The sequence below is a fragment of the Xiphophorus maculatus genome, chromosome 20, assembly GCF_002775205.1.
Source record: "Xiphophorus maculatus strain JP 163 A chromosome 20, X_maculatus-5.0-male, whole genome shotgun sequence".
NCBI classification, from domain to species: domain Eukaryota; kingdom Metazoa; phylum Chordata; class Actinopteri; order Cyprinodontiformes; family Poeciliidae; genus Xiphophorus; species Xiphophorus maculatus.
The window spans coordinates 8,282,411-8,296,857 of NC_036462.1; the positions used below are offsets into that span (position 1 = coordinate 8,282,411).

At 38.1% G+C, this 14,447-nt stretch overlaps 1 protein-coding gene across 3 annotated transcripts in view; it reads right to left on the reverse strand.

Annotated features, from left to right (window-relative positions):
- The window catches only part of LOC102228039 (metabotropic glutamate receptor 4-like), a 175,971-nt gene extending 172,004 nt beyond the window's left edge, over positions 1-3,967 (reverse strand). The window contains exon 1 of one of the 3 annotated variants that reach the window (XM_023325581.1): positions 1,045-3,967. The gene's annotated coding sequence lies outside the window, so the exon portion shown is untranslated. Of the gene's footprint in view, positions 1-782; positions 821-1,044 lie in introns of those variants that run through there. The other 2 variants (XM_005802228.3, XM_023325580.1) reach the window with 2 other exon arrangements.
- Positions 3,968-14,447: the final 10,480 nt, after the last annotated feature.

Below are 14,447 nucleotides of genomic sequence, written 5' to 3' on the forward strand. Positions count from 1 at the left end.
ATAGCAGCACCCCACCATGAATTGAACCTGGGGGAGCGCTACAGCACAAAGCTAATCTGTGGCACAGCAAAAAGGCCCTTGGGAGCACCTCAAAATGGAAACTAGTATTAAAACCAGGGTTTCTTTATGTGTCAGGTATTTACTCATTTTATGAACCCTGACAACAAACTCTAGCCCTTGGTTACATGCCTTTAGCCAAGCATAGAGGGTGCAAATTCTGTATAAAATACATCACTGTCAACAGAACAACCCATTAAAGTTAGCTCTGGGTTGCAGCTTCAGCACTGCCTTGTGTTCGGCTATTAATAAAAGGTTGCACATCTGCACATCTCCAGTGATTGGCAACCCTTCACCACCTCCAGCGCACTCTCAGAGAATACCACCGAAGCACTATAGGGTGCCCCACCACCCACAACCCCTCTCCTGGATTCAACTTGTTCTTGAGGCTGACAGGGGGGACCCGAGGTGAGCGATGGGGGATGAGATCAGATCAGATCTTGGGGGTGATGCTGAGGAAGCGGCTGTTTGCGCCCTTTCAGATTCAAACAGGATTGGTTCATGCACAAAGAGAAGATTCATCCACGGTTAATCAGGTCGTTCAGAACTGTAACTATAATTATATGAAAACCCCGCGGCTGCAGCAGTTTCCACGTTGAGTCATTCTTTTATCATATTTTGTGAGACTTCAGGCGCCTCTGCAGCGCAGCGAGGCACAGAGCTCCACGCATAACGCTGCGCCTTAGCACGCTAAAGAAAAAAAGAGAAAAAATCAATACACTTACAGTTCAGGGCGTTGCACTGCTTTCAAATCCAATGCGCGGGTTTACTTTGCGCAACTGATCCAAATCTGTTAGCTGTTAATCACTTAAAGACGCATTCAAATGTTTTAGGTGGTTCGCACATTGTCATGTAACCCAAACGACCAGAAATGCGCACATCAAACATCTGCTTTGACAGTTAGGTAGATGGAAGTCACGATGCTTTCTAAACATTTGATTACAATAAATAATGTTTGTTGTTTGTTTGTATTTTCTCTGTACTTACCCAGCTCTCCTGCCCACGGGGAATCTACATGGAGTGACCCATATCCAAGGAAAAAACGTTCATTTTTCTGCTGGAATATTAGGAGAATAGAAGGTTTCCTGAAAAACTACGGTTGTGCTTTCAGTGAAGAAACACTGTAACTCAATTGTATCCAGCGGGAATCCAAACGCATTTCGAGGCTGCGTCGGTCTCCGGAATTCATTGCGAGCGCTGTCCACGAAAAAGTGGTGCTGAAAACTCCTCAAGTCCCAACTTCAGGCTTTGTTCGAGTGATTTGGAAAAGGCAGGTCCGGTGGAGCTACTCCCCAACGCTTTTCCAGCGAAAAGGGCATCCGATTTTTTCAACAGGATAAAACAGGAGAGGAGCGCATATCCGACACCCCAGGCGAGAGCATACACTCTCCAACTGATGGACTGAAGACTGTGTGCGCTCCGTGCACTGGATGTGATTGATGTTAAATGCAACCCCAACCTACCGCCTTCATCAGGGGAGGAAACACAGCATCGCTGAATGGGAGAAACGTTTGAATGACAAACTGCAGCATATCAACAGCACTTTGCCGACGTTTTAATCAGTAGCTGACATGCAAAAATATTAATTTTGACATTGATTTCAGCACCTCGTTTCTTCTCCATGAGCGCTGCTGGACCTCACTGTGAGGGCTTGCATCTGTCAGTGTCTATAGATCAGTTGAAACCATGTAAACTATTTTCAAAAGTGTAGCTACATGACATCTCACGTGATCATGTTGAAGCAAAATGCATCAAACTCATAATTAACACGCTGCATGGATAAACTGTAATGAATTCAATTTTTAAGCTCCTAATGAAACAGGACTAGTTTTATTGTTTCCACTATGACAGTTGTGGCTCGTCGCGCACGTTACAGGTGTTGCCGCAGCCTATGCAGTATGTCGAGTCTCAAAGCGGTTGGGATGCTGTGCGTAAACCATGACGAACGTATCAAGTCCCATCACTGAGTGCGAAAACTCAATCTGGACACTATAGGTTTGTGTCGTGTAAGTGTGCGTGTGGGATGCCACACTCTATAGCCTGCTTGTGAAATTATGTCCGACCGCATGCCTCTGTGTGTCCAATATTATTCTGGGGAAAAAAGAAGAAAAAAAGATAAATTACTTTTTGATCAAGCGTGGCTAAAATCTACTTAATGTTATTACCTGATTGCAGTTATGTCGTAGTTTGGTGGAAAAAGAGCAAAAACAAAAGACGTTCTTGTCTTTTTTTTTCTTAAATATTGGCTTCTGTACAGGACTGTTTCAAGCTTGCATGGCGTTATTTGAGGGCCCACTACCTGCACAGCATTCCACCACGGTTCTTAAGAAAACTTAGGATATTTAGTCCTTTAAGTGGGACAAAATATTTGAATATCTGAAAATATTGCTGTTTGTGTACCAAACATGATGTGTGATTACCTAGAAAAAAATGTAGAGGGTAATCATAGGTAATCATGGCTATAAGGTTTACTTGAAGTTTTGTGGAAAATATAAAAATCTCGCCTGTCTCAAGAGAACTTATATTTCACACAGATACTGGGGTACTTCAAATAAACAAACAAAAAAGACCAGTGAGCTCCAACTCCATTCTTCAATGTTGAACCACTTCGTTAAGCATTGTTTCAGAATCCTGATTTGGGGGAAGTTTAATGTTTTGTTCACAGAAAAATGGGAAAAAAAGGCTATCAGAAAATTAAGAAATGCTTGATTTAATAGGGATCATGATATATTGGCACCAACATTGGTATCAGCTGATATTAGGAATTTTTTAACATATCGATATTGGTCTAATAAATAAAACTGGGCTGATATGAACAACCAATATTTATTTTTATCTGTTTCTGATGGGTTTTTTCCAAAGGTGCCAAAACCGCAGTGAAATATATATAATATCGGTACATATTGATTATTGGCCATAACAGTAATATTAATATTGGATATTGATTTCAGGCCAAACTTTGTATTGGTGCATCCCTAAGATTTACATAGCACTTATAAATGCAGTTCTCATTGGTCAAAGTGTTGAGCATCATATCCAGAACAAATAAACAAGAACAAAAACTGAAAAACAAATAAGCTACAAGAAAAATTCGAACTAAAATTGAAATCATACACCCACAAGCAGCATGTATACCAGGCACATGAAACAAAGACAATAATTTAGTGAGAAATATGTGTAGGCTTGGAAAGCCAAACTAACAAAACAAAAATTTTAACATAGACTTAAGGTTGAGGATGAAAGTAGGTAGAAAAGGGTCTGACCAACATGAAGTAACAACTGAAAAGACTCTTTTGTGCTTGAGACATGATTTAGTCACACGGAGGTCAAGTTTGTTGATTTGAACACTCTGATACAAAGTGTTAAAGATATTTAAGGGGAGAGTAATGCAAAATTATTCAATCAACATGTTTTCCAAAGAGCTTGTTTTGCAGATTAAAAGCACATTTATAAAAAACTATCTTTAAGCAGACAATAAACAACATTTTAATTACATTGACATTTCTGCACTAAGGTTTTATCCTACTAGTCTGATGTAATATTGTAATCATGTGTTTTCATTAGCTGTAAGAGTAAAAACATAATTAATGGCAATAAAGGCTTGGAAACATCTAACTATGTGTGCAATGTGTAATGAATCTATAATGTGTTTCACTTAATGAATTAAGTTACTGAAATTAATGAACTTTTCAGTAATGTTACAATTTAGTGAGTGTAACTGTATACAAAGGCCAAAAATACATCCATCCATTCATTTTCCGTATCGGCTTGTCCTTGCAGGGTGGTGAATTTTAAAGTAGACAGGGAGCCAATGCAGAGGTCACGAGTGATGAGCTCATACAGATATCATAAAATACTATCTATTGATTGTGAGATGCTAAAAAGGATTTAAGTTTTGTGATTATTCTTAGCTGATGGTTGCTATTTTGGTGAAATGCTGATCTAAAGTAGTGGTTCCCAAAGTGTGGGGCTCTCCCCTTTTGGGGGGATGGAGGGGGGAGCGCAGTGCCATTGCAGGGGGGACGCGGGAAGCGATATGGATGAATGGAAAAAAACCCACTTACACAAAAGTGTTTCACTGTAAAGATGGTTTGTAGTGTGTTTTGTTGCAACCTGAACTGTGAAATAAACTTCAGTGGAGTTTGAAAACAAAATATGTGTATAGGTTTATGTCTGGTTGAACGATGTGTGTGCCCAGTTCATTTTATTTTTCTTTTTTGGGGGGGATTTTATTGTAATACATAAGGGGGCCCAGAAAATCTTTGGGAACCACTGGGGGCCCCAGAAGAAAATCTTTGGGAACCACTGACTTAAAGAGATATCTGAATCTAAAATAACTTTCAAGTTTTCCACTTAAAGCTTGAGATCTGGAGTAATGGAATGAGATATGAGATAACTTGTTGGCCAGAGTTCTAGCAGAATGATGTGGGCCAAAACGTAAAACCTCAGTTTTGTTGCTGTTTAGTTTAACGAGGTTGTTTTCAATCCATTCTGCTCTTTCGTTAAGGCTGAGGATGAGAGATTGAGCACAATACAAAGATGTTTTGAGAGAGGTATAACAATGTTTTCAAGTGAGAGCACAAACGAAACAGACACCAGATGTCCCCCATAGCAGAGAAGAGCAGATATTGACTTAATATGCAAAATGGTCTTGTTTTGGATACATGAGATTAACCACTCAAGAGCTGAGTCATTATGATCAACCCACTGCTTCAGGAGGATAATGTGACAAATACCTTTGACTTGTTAATCCACTTAAACATTGTCACTCTGCATGAAATTATGCCTTCAACCTAGACATAAGAAGAAATAACCATTAATCATTAACTTAGGTATTTAAGCATGCCTCTCATTATGTCACTTTATAATGTCTGTCTTGGCTCTTGCGACAAGCAGGAGGTCCCTAAGCAGCCGTGCAGTTTGCTTATTCCTCAGGCCAGCTCTGCTACAGTGACCGCTGCTGTCCCGATTGGCACGTCTCCCTGGTGATAATTGAGCCTTTGCTTTCTCAGATTTGTGCAGCTGCTCCTTTTCCCTTCCTGATCACAGGCCGGAGTGTTGTGTGGAGCCTTTCACAGGTCTGAGTGGGTCACACCTGTGGAGTGCTGGACCCACTCCACCAGATCAAAAGAAAAGTGGAGGGAAGTGCATGTGTGTAGAAGTAAAGACTAGGGAGGTGGGGGTCCTTGTCTCTGAGGACCCTCGAGGCAGCTGAGCCTCTGAATATTCATCAGCACCTCTGCTGGAGCAAATTCCAGCCAAACGTTTAAGCTGACTATACACTCTGCAGGGCTGTGGTGTCGCCGTACAAGTCGTCCGAAAGAATAACAGAGCTGGCTTTTGTACATTATTGAACAGCATGCTCTATGTCATTTCATTATTTATCAAAACATTTGATTACCTCCATCTGTCAGCCCCTCAAACCAGCGTTCTGTTTCTGTTCAGCATGGTTAGCACAAATCATTTATTCAACTGTGGCGAATGAATGTAAAAGTTATTTCTTCCAGGAGGCCCATCGTTGCTTCACTATGCTTCCTGCTAGCAGAGCTGTTGTCTTGTTGAACGTGTCTGCAGAGAGGATAACGTGTAATGCAGCTGAGTCCTCCCCATGCCTCTATGCAAGGCAAACTCTGGAGATTACTTGTTTCAATTAGCTATGGGGCGGAGAGAATTTAAGCCATGTTAATTCCAGTCACTAGTGAAAATCCAAGTCGAAAGGACCAGCCACTCAGGCATAATCTCCTGCCCCCAGACGTCTCCTTTTCCATGGAAACATTAAGGGAACAAATCAAAATGTAAATTCTAAGATTTGAAAAAATTACTTTATTGATGTCTTTCAGGAAAGAATGTAAGTTCTGCTGTATTTTGTATGATTGAGAGAAACTTTGTTTGTGGGACTTTTGTCTTCAATTTAGAGTCTGGTATGAATACTTTTTTCAAACTGCTGAATTAAAATCTAAATAAATACGTGAAGTCTCCTTTTCAGTTAGCAGAAGAAAAATAAATCTAATTACCAGATTTTTGTGTAAAATATTCAAATAAGCCTCCAGTCATTTAATATTGAGAATTTAAAAGCTTCAAATGTTTGATTCAACAGCATCAAGACACTGAGAGTCTAGCCAAAACGTGGGAGGACGCTCAAATGAGTCACTTTTCCACTGTTATTTGAAGCAATATGTTACAACAATGGAGCATGGCAGCCGGGTCATGCAGTCTGAAAAAATGCGCTCCACGTGTGAGGGATATATTTTGTTCAGATAGTTGCTGGCAGTTGTCGCAGGTGTAGCCTTTTGACCCCTTGCAGCTTACAATGAGTTTTTCTAAAGGCAAAGAAAGAAGAGAAAACAATCCATTTGATGTGAACTTCCAAACTCACATATATTAAGCCCTTTCTGTGATGTTACATCATTAAGATATCAATCAAGAAATTAATAAAGGAGATGAAATTGTCGCTAGGAAATTTAGGTTTTATGAGACCAAAGACAGTTTAATTATTAAATATTTCACAATAATTATTAAATTATAAATCTCTAGTTCTCAGAATATGTAACTGATTTTGTCTGATAAAAAACATCACAACTCTATAAACAATGAAATTACAGATTTACCATTGTAGCTTCTTTTGCTAAAGTTTGTGGTTGTGTGTTACGGTGCACATAATTGTTTTACTCTTGAATTGTCAGACCAGTCTTCGAATTTGAAGTGAGTGACAGTGTGGGATTTCTGTAACCAGAATAAGAGCAGCCCCTGGTGGTTAACACATTTATCAACACCAAAACATTAAAAGAGTCTCAAATTTTCATCCAAACACGGTATTATCCAAAAGTGTTAATACCACTGAACTTTTCTGATTCTGTTATGGTATAGCTACAAACTTCAAAGCATTTTATTGTGACTATTTGTGACAAAACCAACACAAACTGGTGGGTTTTGAAGTGGAAAGGAAACAATTTGTGGTTTTCAAAATATTTTGCAAATAACCATCAGAAAATTTCAAATCACAAATTTCATTGTATTGCATTATGACTTTATATGATTGATGAACATATATCTATGTACATTATTATAAAGTGGAAGAAGGATTTATTTAAAAAAATACAATCTTAAATGTGTGGTGTGCATCTGTTTTCAGATCATTTTATACTTCAAAATAAAATACTGTTCAGCTGAATTCAAAACCAAAATGTTTGAACTATACTACAAAATCCAGGTAGGTGGCATAAAGCATACCCAGCACATGCTATCCCCAGTATTAAATGGAAATTGGGCCACATCATGCTGTGGGGCTGCTTCTCTTAAGCGAGAATATGATAGCTGGTAAGAGTTAAAGACAGGTGGAGCAAAACAAGGCACCCAGGGAGGAAAAAAAACTCCAGAAGACTTGAGTTTTGGTGGTAAATGTTTCACCAAACTAACAGCCATAAACAATTACCTAGCCCTCTGGTTCATCACCCTGGTAGTATAAATCTCCTCACCATACCAATGGTCTTCAGAGACCTGCTAATAAGCCATGATTAGATTCAGGTGTGTCAAAAAAAATAAAAAAATATGCAGGATACTGACCTTTGAGTCAATGGCTATCCACTGTTTAAGTCAAATCATGGTTAGTGTTAAAATGAGCTAAAAGTAATCATATGAAGAATCTGTGACATTACATTACTACTGATGTTCACTCTTCACTCTCCATCCAGTCTGACCAAGCTTGAGTCATTTAAAAGAAGTGCTTTTTGTAAGACACTATATATGAGACACAAACCCTATTTTTGCGTTAAAAAATCATTTTTACTAAATAAATTTAACTTTTGACACAGTTTGTTATAGACAGTGATTGTAGCAATGGATTTAACTTTCTTTTCTTTCAGAACATTTAGAAAAGGCAAGTTTACACAAGATCTTGAATAATAAAGATCCAAATGAAGACTCTGTGCACAGGAAGCAATGCCACATTAGGTCGAAAAAAGAAAGAACAAATTAAACATGGTAACTTCTCTTATCTTTGAAGCCAAGCACAGTCTGTTCTGGCCTTGGGCAGGACTGCACTGTCTCCTGCTTATTTAGTCATTAATGTGCATATTTACCTGGAGAGAAAAAAGGAGCTTAAAGGTTAATGTTTCCAATATCCTCACACTCGTCTGTTAAACAAACCTCAGCTGCTGCATAGCCCTTGGTGTCGTTTTATCTTTAGGGATTGCCCTATTATGAGATACAGCACTAAAGCCGAATTTCCCGGCTCATTTACTTTTCTCCACACTCCAGTTGCGACAGTTCTGCTTATCTTTTATATGACTGCCAGCAATATGCTGTCTGTTTTACATCACACTTTCTTATTTGAGTATAGGATAAGACGCTCTAAGTCTAATACACATTTTCACTACCTAAATAAACTCACTCCTATATGTGAAATAATGCAGTGCATTACCTGCTTTTGTAAAACTACTTTGTGAAAAAGTCTAATGTAATTTCATAGCTTCACTGAAGCAAAATGTGTTCCCTACTGAAGACTTGAATTATGTCATTTTGTCAGCTATACTTGTGATCAGTTTGAAGATGATGGTAGAGAAGGTAAGATGTTAAAAGTTATTTCCTAATTTACGTAAAAGGAAAATTGAGGCTGCACACTAACCATGCAGGCAGTCCTCCAACAAATTCAAACCAAATCCAAAATAATTAGAAGAGGTTTGAAAAAGAAAGAGAAAGGTAGAGGCTGAGACACATAATAATGGAAACTAAAGGCTTGTAACATGGAGACAATCTGACAAATGAGCCAGGGGATGATGGGGGATTATAAACCTAGAGGGCTCATTAGCAGAGAGAGAACAGGTGAGCTATGGGGTGGAGAAGGTCAGACCATGGAGAAAAACAACATGAAGGGTAAGTGGGAGTGGTTATTCCGAAGTGCCAAGAGAACAGGATGACTCAATCAATTAAGAAAGCAAAACTGTAGCAGAAATCCTTCCCATCCATCCATGCATGAAATTAGATTCACATTAATTTACAAGAATCAGAAAGTTTAAACCAAGCTGAGAAGCTGGAGGGTGTCCAGGCTTTGCAAGAGGGAGATTCAGACGGACCTAAGACCTCAAGACACCCACTCTTGTGTTAGCTGCATAGTTAGATTCTCTAATTACTTTTTTAATGAAATTGATAAACAGCTTACTGTTTTTCCCCCCATACTTTTGTTTGTTCTGGCTCAGCCAAGGTTTCAGATGGACAGTTCAGGATGGACTGGCATCATCTTCTCTAAGGACCAGATCAAAAGGTTCACCTTCCCAATCGGAGGAGTCCAGTTGGGACTGCATCAACTAAATCTAAAACAGACCTCTTGTTCACTTGTTCTCTTGAGGAGAAACCCAGTCTATGGGTGTCATGTTTTTTTACTGTGTAGTACATTATCTGGAAACATTGATGAAGTTTTATTTTGCTCCATCCTGTAAATGTAACAACACGTAACTTACCTGAACATTTCTTTAGACAAGCTTTGAATTTTTACCTTTCCCAGTTCAAAAACAGTCACTTAAAGGTTCAGTCTTTGGTGGGAAACAATGCATTAAGTGGAAAATCTATCTAAATGATTACACTTATAGACTTCCCAGTCTTTCTCCAAATCTCTGCTTGCTTGGCAAACAAATCTGGTTTGTTTGCCAGTGCTGTTTTATCTGATCGTGTGTCTTACTGGCATCAATGCCAATTTAGTTCAACAAGTTAAAGCAACTTCACAGAAATCGAAATCATGTCCTCAGATAGTTTCTAAGAATAAGAGCTTTTTTCCCCCCGGGATTCTGTCAAGTCTGTAAACACTGCATTTTCTCCCAGCTCAGAATGTCTGGCTGACAGTAGCTCTGACAACACTGAGCAAAGATTTTAAACCACTTTTTGTTCAAGGAACCAGACTTGAAATAAACAGTGCTTAAGACTCCCTTAGGGTCCTTAATAATTTTTTTTAAGACTTTGACTGCTTTTTCACTCATTGTCTGATTGGTCCCAGTACTGGCCATGAGTGCATATTGTGCAGTGTGTGTCAAATAAAAATAAAGACTCTGGAGGAAAGAAGCATCAGAACCTAATATAATACCTACAACAGAGGAACAATATGTAAATCATGTCTGTAGGACATGAGACAAATTCCATACAATAATTTTCTGCTCACAGCTAACTAAAACAAGTATTTAAAATTATATATAATAAAATAATATTATATATATATTATATACATATATATACATATACATATATATATATACCTAAGACATGTGTGTGTTTAAGAAACTGAATGTAAAAAAAAAAGATTGAGACTGAAGACAAAATACTTCATGATGCAGTCATATGTATAAAAACCTACTGAGGTGTATTCACTTATAGCTGAGGGCGCCATCTATTGGACAGGAAAGGGACTGTAATCTCTACCCTTGCATTACACCAGAGATTTGCAAAGAGAACAGGTTGCCGTGGAAACAGCAGAGAGCAAAAGTGCAGCCTTTAGTGTGACCCTGCACTGTTATGTTTAATTGTCTAAGGCATGCTCTTGTTTGCCTGAAAGACAGAGAGAAAGAAAGAGAGAAAGGAGAGAGAAAAATAAGTTAATTTGTCTCAATGTGAAACTGTTGCTAATCCTAAGATCTTTTAAGTTTACCTTTTCAACATGTTATATACAAACATTCATTTTTATATAATTATTGGTGCCTTCCCACAACTCAGTTTGTTGGACTGGTCTTCTCACACTCAACTGCTGTTTTGTAAATTCACATCAAGTTAAATAATTTACTGAATATTGTATTAGTCTTCAAAAGATACTTTCTGTATCTGCTTTTCTTTATCAACATCTGGAGGAAAAACTGACCACTTCTCTGGCAATTCTGCAACATTCAATTATACAACTGTACATTAATATACAGTACTGTCCGTAGGTTTTCAGTAAGTTGCTTACTGGTTAATGGAAATGAAGTTGGAGTATGCAACTTTTACAGAATTGTTTTTTCTACATATTTCTTAAAACTGTTACCATGTTGTGACAGTAATATAAGACAGTTAATCTTTGAAAGGGTTGAGCTCCTCAAGCATGGACCTTACCAAGCTCCGCCCACAACCGACCTAGTGACCGCAAGTCTCACAAATAAAGCCTTGCAGCGAGTTGTTTCTATGTAAACATGGTGTCTTCCACTTCGACTGATTCTCTGCAGTGTATTTCTGACTCGATAAGTGCATGATTTCTACCGGATTTTCACAATATATCAGCTACTACAATGGACAGAGGAACTAAGAAGTTCATGACATCTTTTTTGGATGAGATCAAGGTGTTTGCAATGCCTCCAACATTGTGCACGTCACAGCAAAATGCTTTCGCTCGATGAGGAAAACGGCAGATCCACACACCCTCTACATTAATATAGCTGTGGACAAGATCATTGATGCCTATTGTTTTTGCAAGACTGGGTAAGTCGGGCATTCATCATTTTGTAAGTTACTTTTGAAATCAGTGGGTTATTCCTGTGGTTTGTTGGCAAATGTTTGGGTGTGCCTAGGCCTGATACACTGTACTTGGTGCTATAGTGGCTAACACGAGTAACAGTTTAGTTCAAAGCCTTTTCTGCTCAAATAAAATCTTTAGTGTATGTCAGATACAGACACATTGCATATTGATCTGTTTAGCTAACATAAGACTGTGTAGCAGACAGGCTTCAAGGTGTAGAAGTTGTATCAGTTCTGCCATTATGCTGTACTTAGCTAACAGGAAGCGTGTGTTTGTGAGACGGCTACGCACGTGGTAGCCGCGCTACCATGTAGAATGGGCATCAGCCAATGAAAAGCGGCCCCTGTGGTAAGGTCCATTCTTTGTATTTGTGACAGGAATCAGAGTTTTAACACAACTATTTTGTGGTTAGATTCAGTGTTTGTTTTTTTTAAAGCAGATTTCTTTTAACAGGGAGCCATTTAAAAAAATGTGAGGCAGTAAGGAGCAGCTTCAAATGTCAGCACCTGTGGGGAGAAACTTGAATAGAATATAATTAATTAGATTAGATAAAACAGTATTGATCCCTGGCAGGAAATTGCTTCTGCAACCAAGGCAATATGGTTTAGTAAGAGAGAATGAGAAACTAAAAACAAAGTAATATAAAAAGAAAAAATTACAAATAAACCAAACAGCTAACACATTTAAAGAACATTGTTGAACTACGGAAAAAACATTATTTTTGATCATCATAACCGTGTAAAGAATGATGAATGTGAAGGAACTATTTTTGAAGATATGTCTAGCACTCCTAGTGAAGTGTCCGCTGCTACTGAGAGATTGATTTTAAATACCGGTAATTCTGGTGGCCCAGACTAGACTTCTGTACTGCTACTTTTGTTCTTTTCTGGATTTCTGATTGACACTCTGCCTTACACCTTGTAATATGCTGTCTTTCGTGTTGATCCTTGTTATTAAAGATAGAAGTGGTAAAATTAATAGTTCAGAAAGCCATAATTGAATTATGTTTATTTACATAGTGCCAATTCACAACATGTCATCTCAATGCACATTACAAAAAAAGGTCCATTTAATTCAATGAAACATACATTCCAATTATTCTTGTTATTAAACAATGAAGACAAGTTCAGTTTGTTATTTAAATTGATTTAAACATTTTTATATAACAAAACCTATACATTGAATTGAGTCATTGACTTGCAGCATTCATTCCTACTGGATGACCATCTAGTGACAGTGAACAATTGTTTGCATTGTGTCATTGACTTTGAATCAAACCCCGATGGAAAGATAACCTCCCTTTTTACAGGAATAAAACTCGAGCAGAACACGGCTCAGTGTGAATGATCATTTGCCAGGATCGACTGGGGTTTGAGTAGAAACAGAAAAAAAGAAACCAAAGTTTCTTTTACAACTTCTATAACGAGTAAACAAACTGAGAGAAAACATAGTTAAAAGTTGAAATAACAGTAAATATTGAAAACTGAAGAGAAAGACGTGAATGTTGCAGAATTGCCAGAGAAGTGGTCAGTTTTTCCTCCAGGAGCCCAAGCCAATAGCAGCATAAATATAGAGATAGCTCACGATAAACTCACTCTAATTATAATCTTTATCAAAAAGGAACATCTTAAGCCTAGTCTTTAAAGCAGACAGTGAATTGTTAAAGCTCTGGCCAATATACCGTCTAAAGTCTTTAAACAAGTTATCTTGTTCAGGATTGCATATTTGGGTTTAAAGAGAGCACAGATCTGTGCATTCACACACTGGAGCAGGGGTCTCAAACTCCAGTCCTCGAGGGCCGCAGTCCTGCAACTTTTAGATGTGCCTCTGCTGCACCACACCTGAATAGAATAATTAAGTCATTAGCAAGGCTGGGAGAACTGATCTACACAAGGAGGAGGTAATTAAGCCATTTCATTCCAGTGTTTTGTACCTGTGGCACATCTAAAAACTGCAGGACTGCGGCCCTCGAGGACTGGAGTTTGAGACCCCTGCACTGGAGGAAGTTGTAAGTTACCACAGACAGCATAACAAGTTAACGAGCCTTCTAGATGTAAAGTAAGCCTTCAATTGAGTCAATCATGGCAATTTGTTTTGTTTTTTTATCACTAATCAGATTCAGCAGGGAGGTATGCCTACACTTAATTTATTTAATTTCTACATGGATTATCAGACTGTTAAACTAAGAGATTGTTGGACTGCTTGCAAAGTGGGAGACTATGCAATCGTTCCTCTCACGCATGCTGAAGACTTAGTGCTCTTGTAACCTTACAGTGCAGATCTGCAACAGTTGCTTAGAGTGTGTTCTATGAAGTGCAGAAAAACCTCAGGTTCAACTCTGGAAAGAGTACTGTCATGACTGCTAGGAAGAAGATCGCAGGTAAGCGTTTCCTTCCTTTTATTTGTCCAATCCGTTTCTAAGCATGCACATAAAGAGAAGAAACAGAAAATCTATTATATCGATTCGCTTTATAGAGCGAATCTATGGTGCAACTAAGTGATTATAAAAAGACTTTAGGACACCAAAGTCAATGTTTTGGCATGACCATCACAAAGCCTTGATCTTAAATTAGTGGGCAGATCTGAAAAGGCATGTGTGACCAAAACAGCCAATAAACCTGACTTGGGTCAGAATTTCCAGCAAACTATTGGAAGAAGGTTATTGTGGAGGGAAATGAAAATGTTGACCCACATTATACAGTTAAAAGGGAATACTACTAAATGCTGAGAAAATGTATGTAAACTTATGATTTAGAAGACTTTAATCAATAAATTACATTTATTCTCCCATTATTATGCCATTTATAAAGTAAAAATAATTTTGGTAATTGTAACTAACCTAAACAAGATAAGTTTGGTCTAAATATCTCTAGACACTAAGAAAAAAGTGTATGTGTATTTTTATTAAGTGTATGTAAACTTC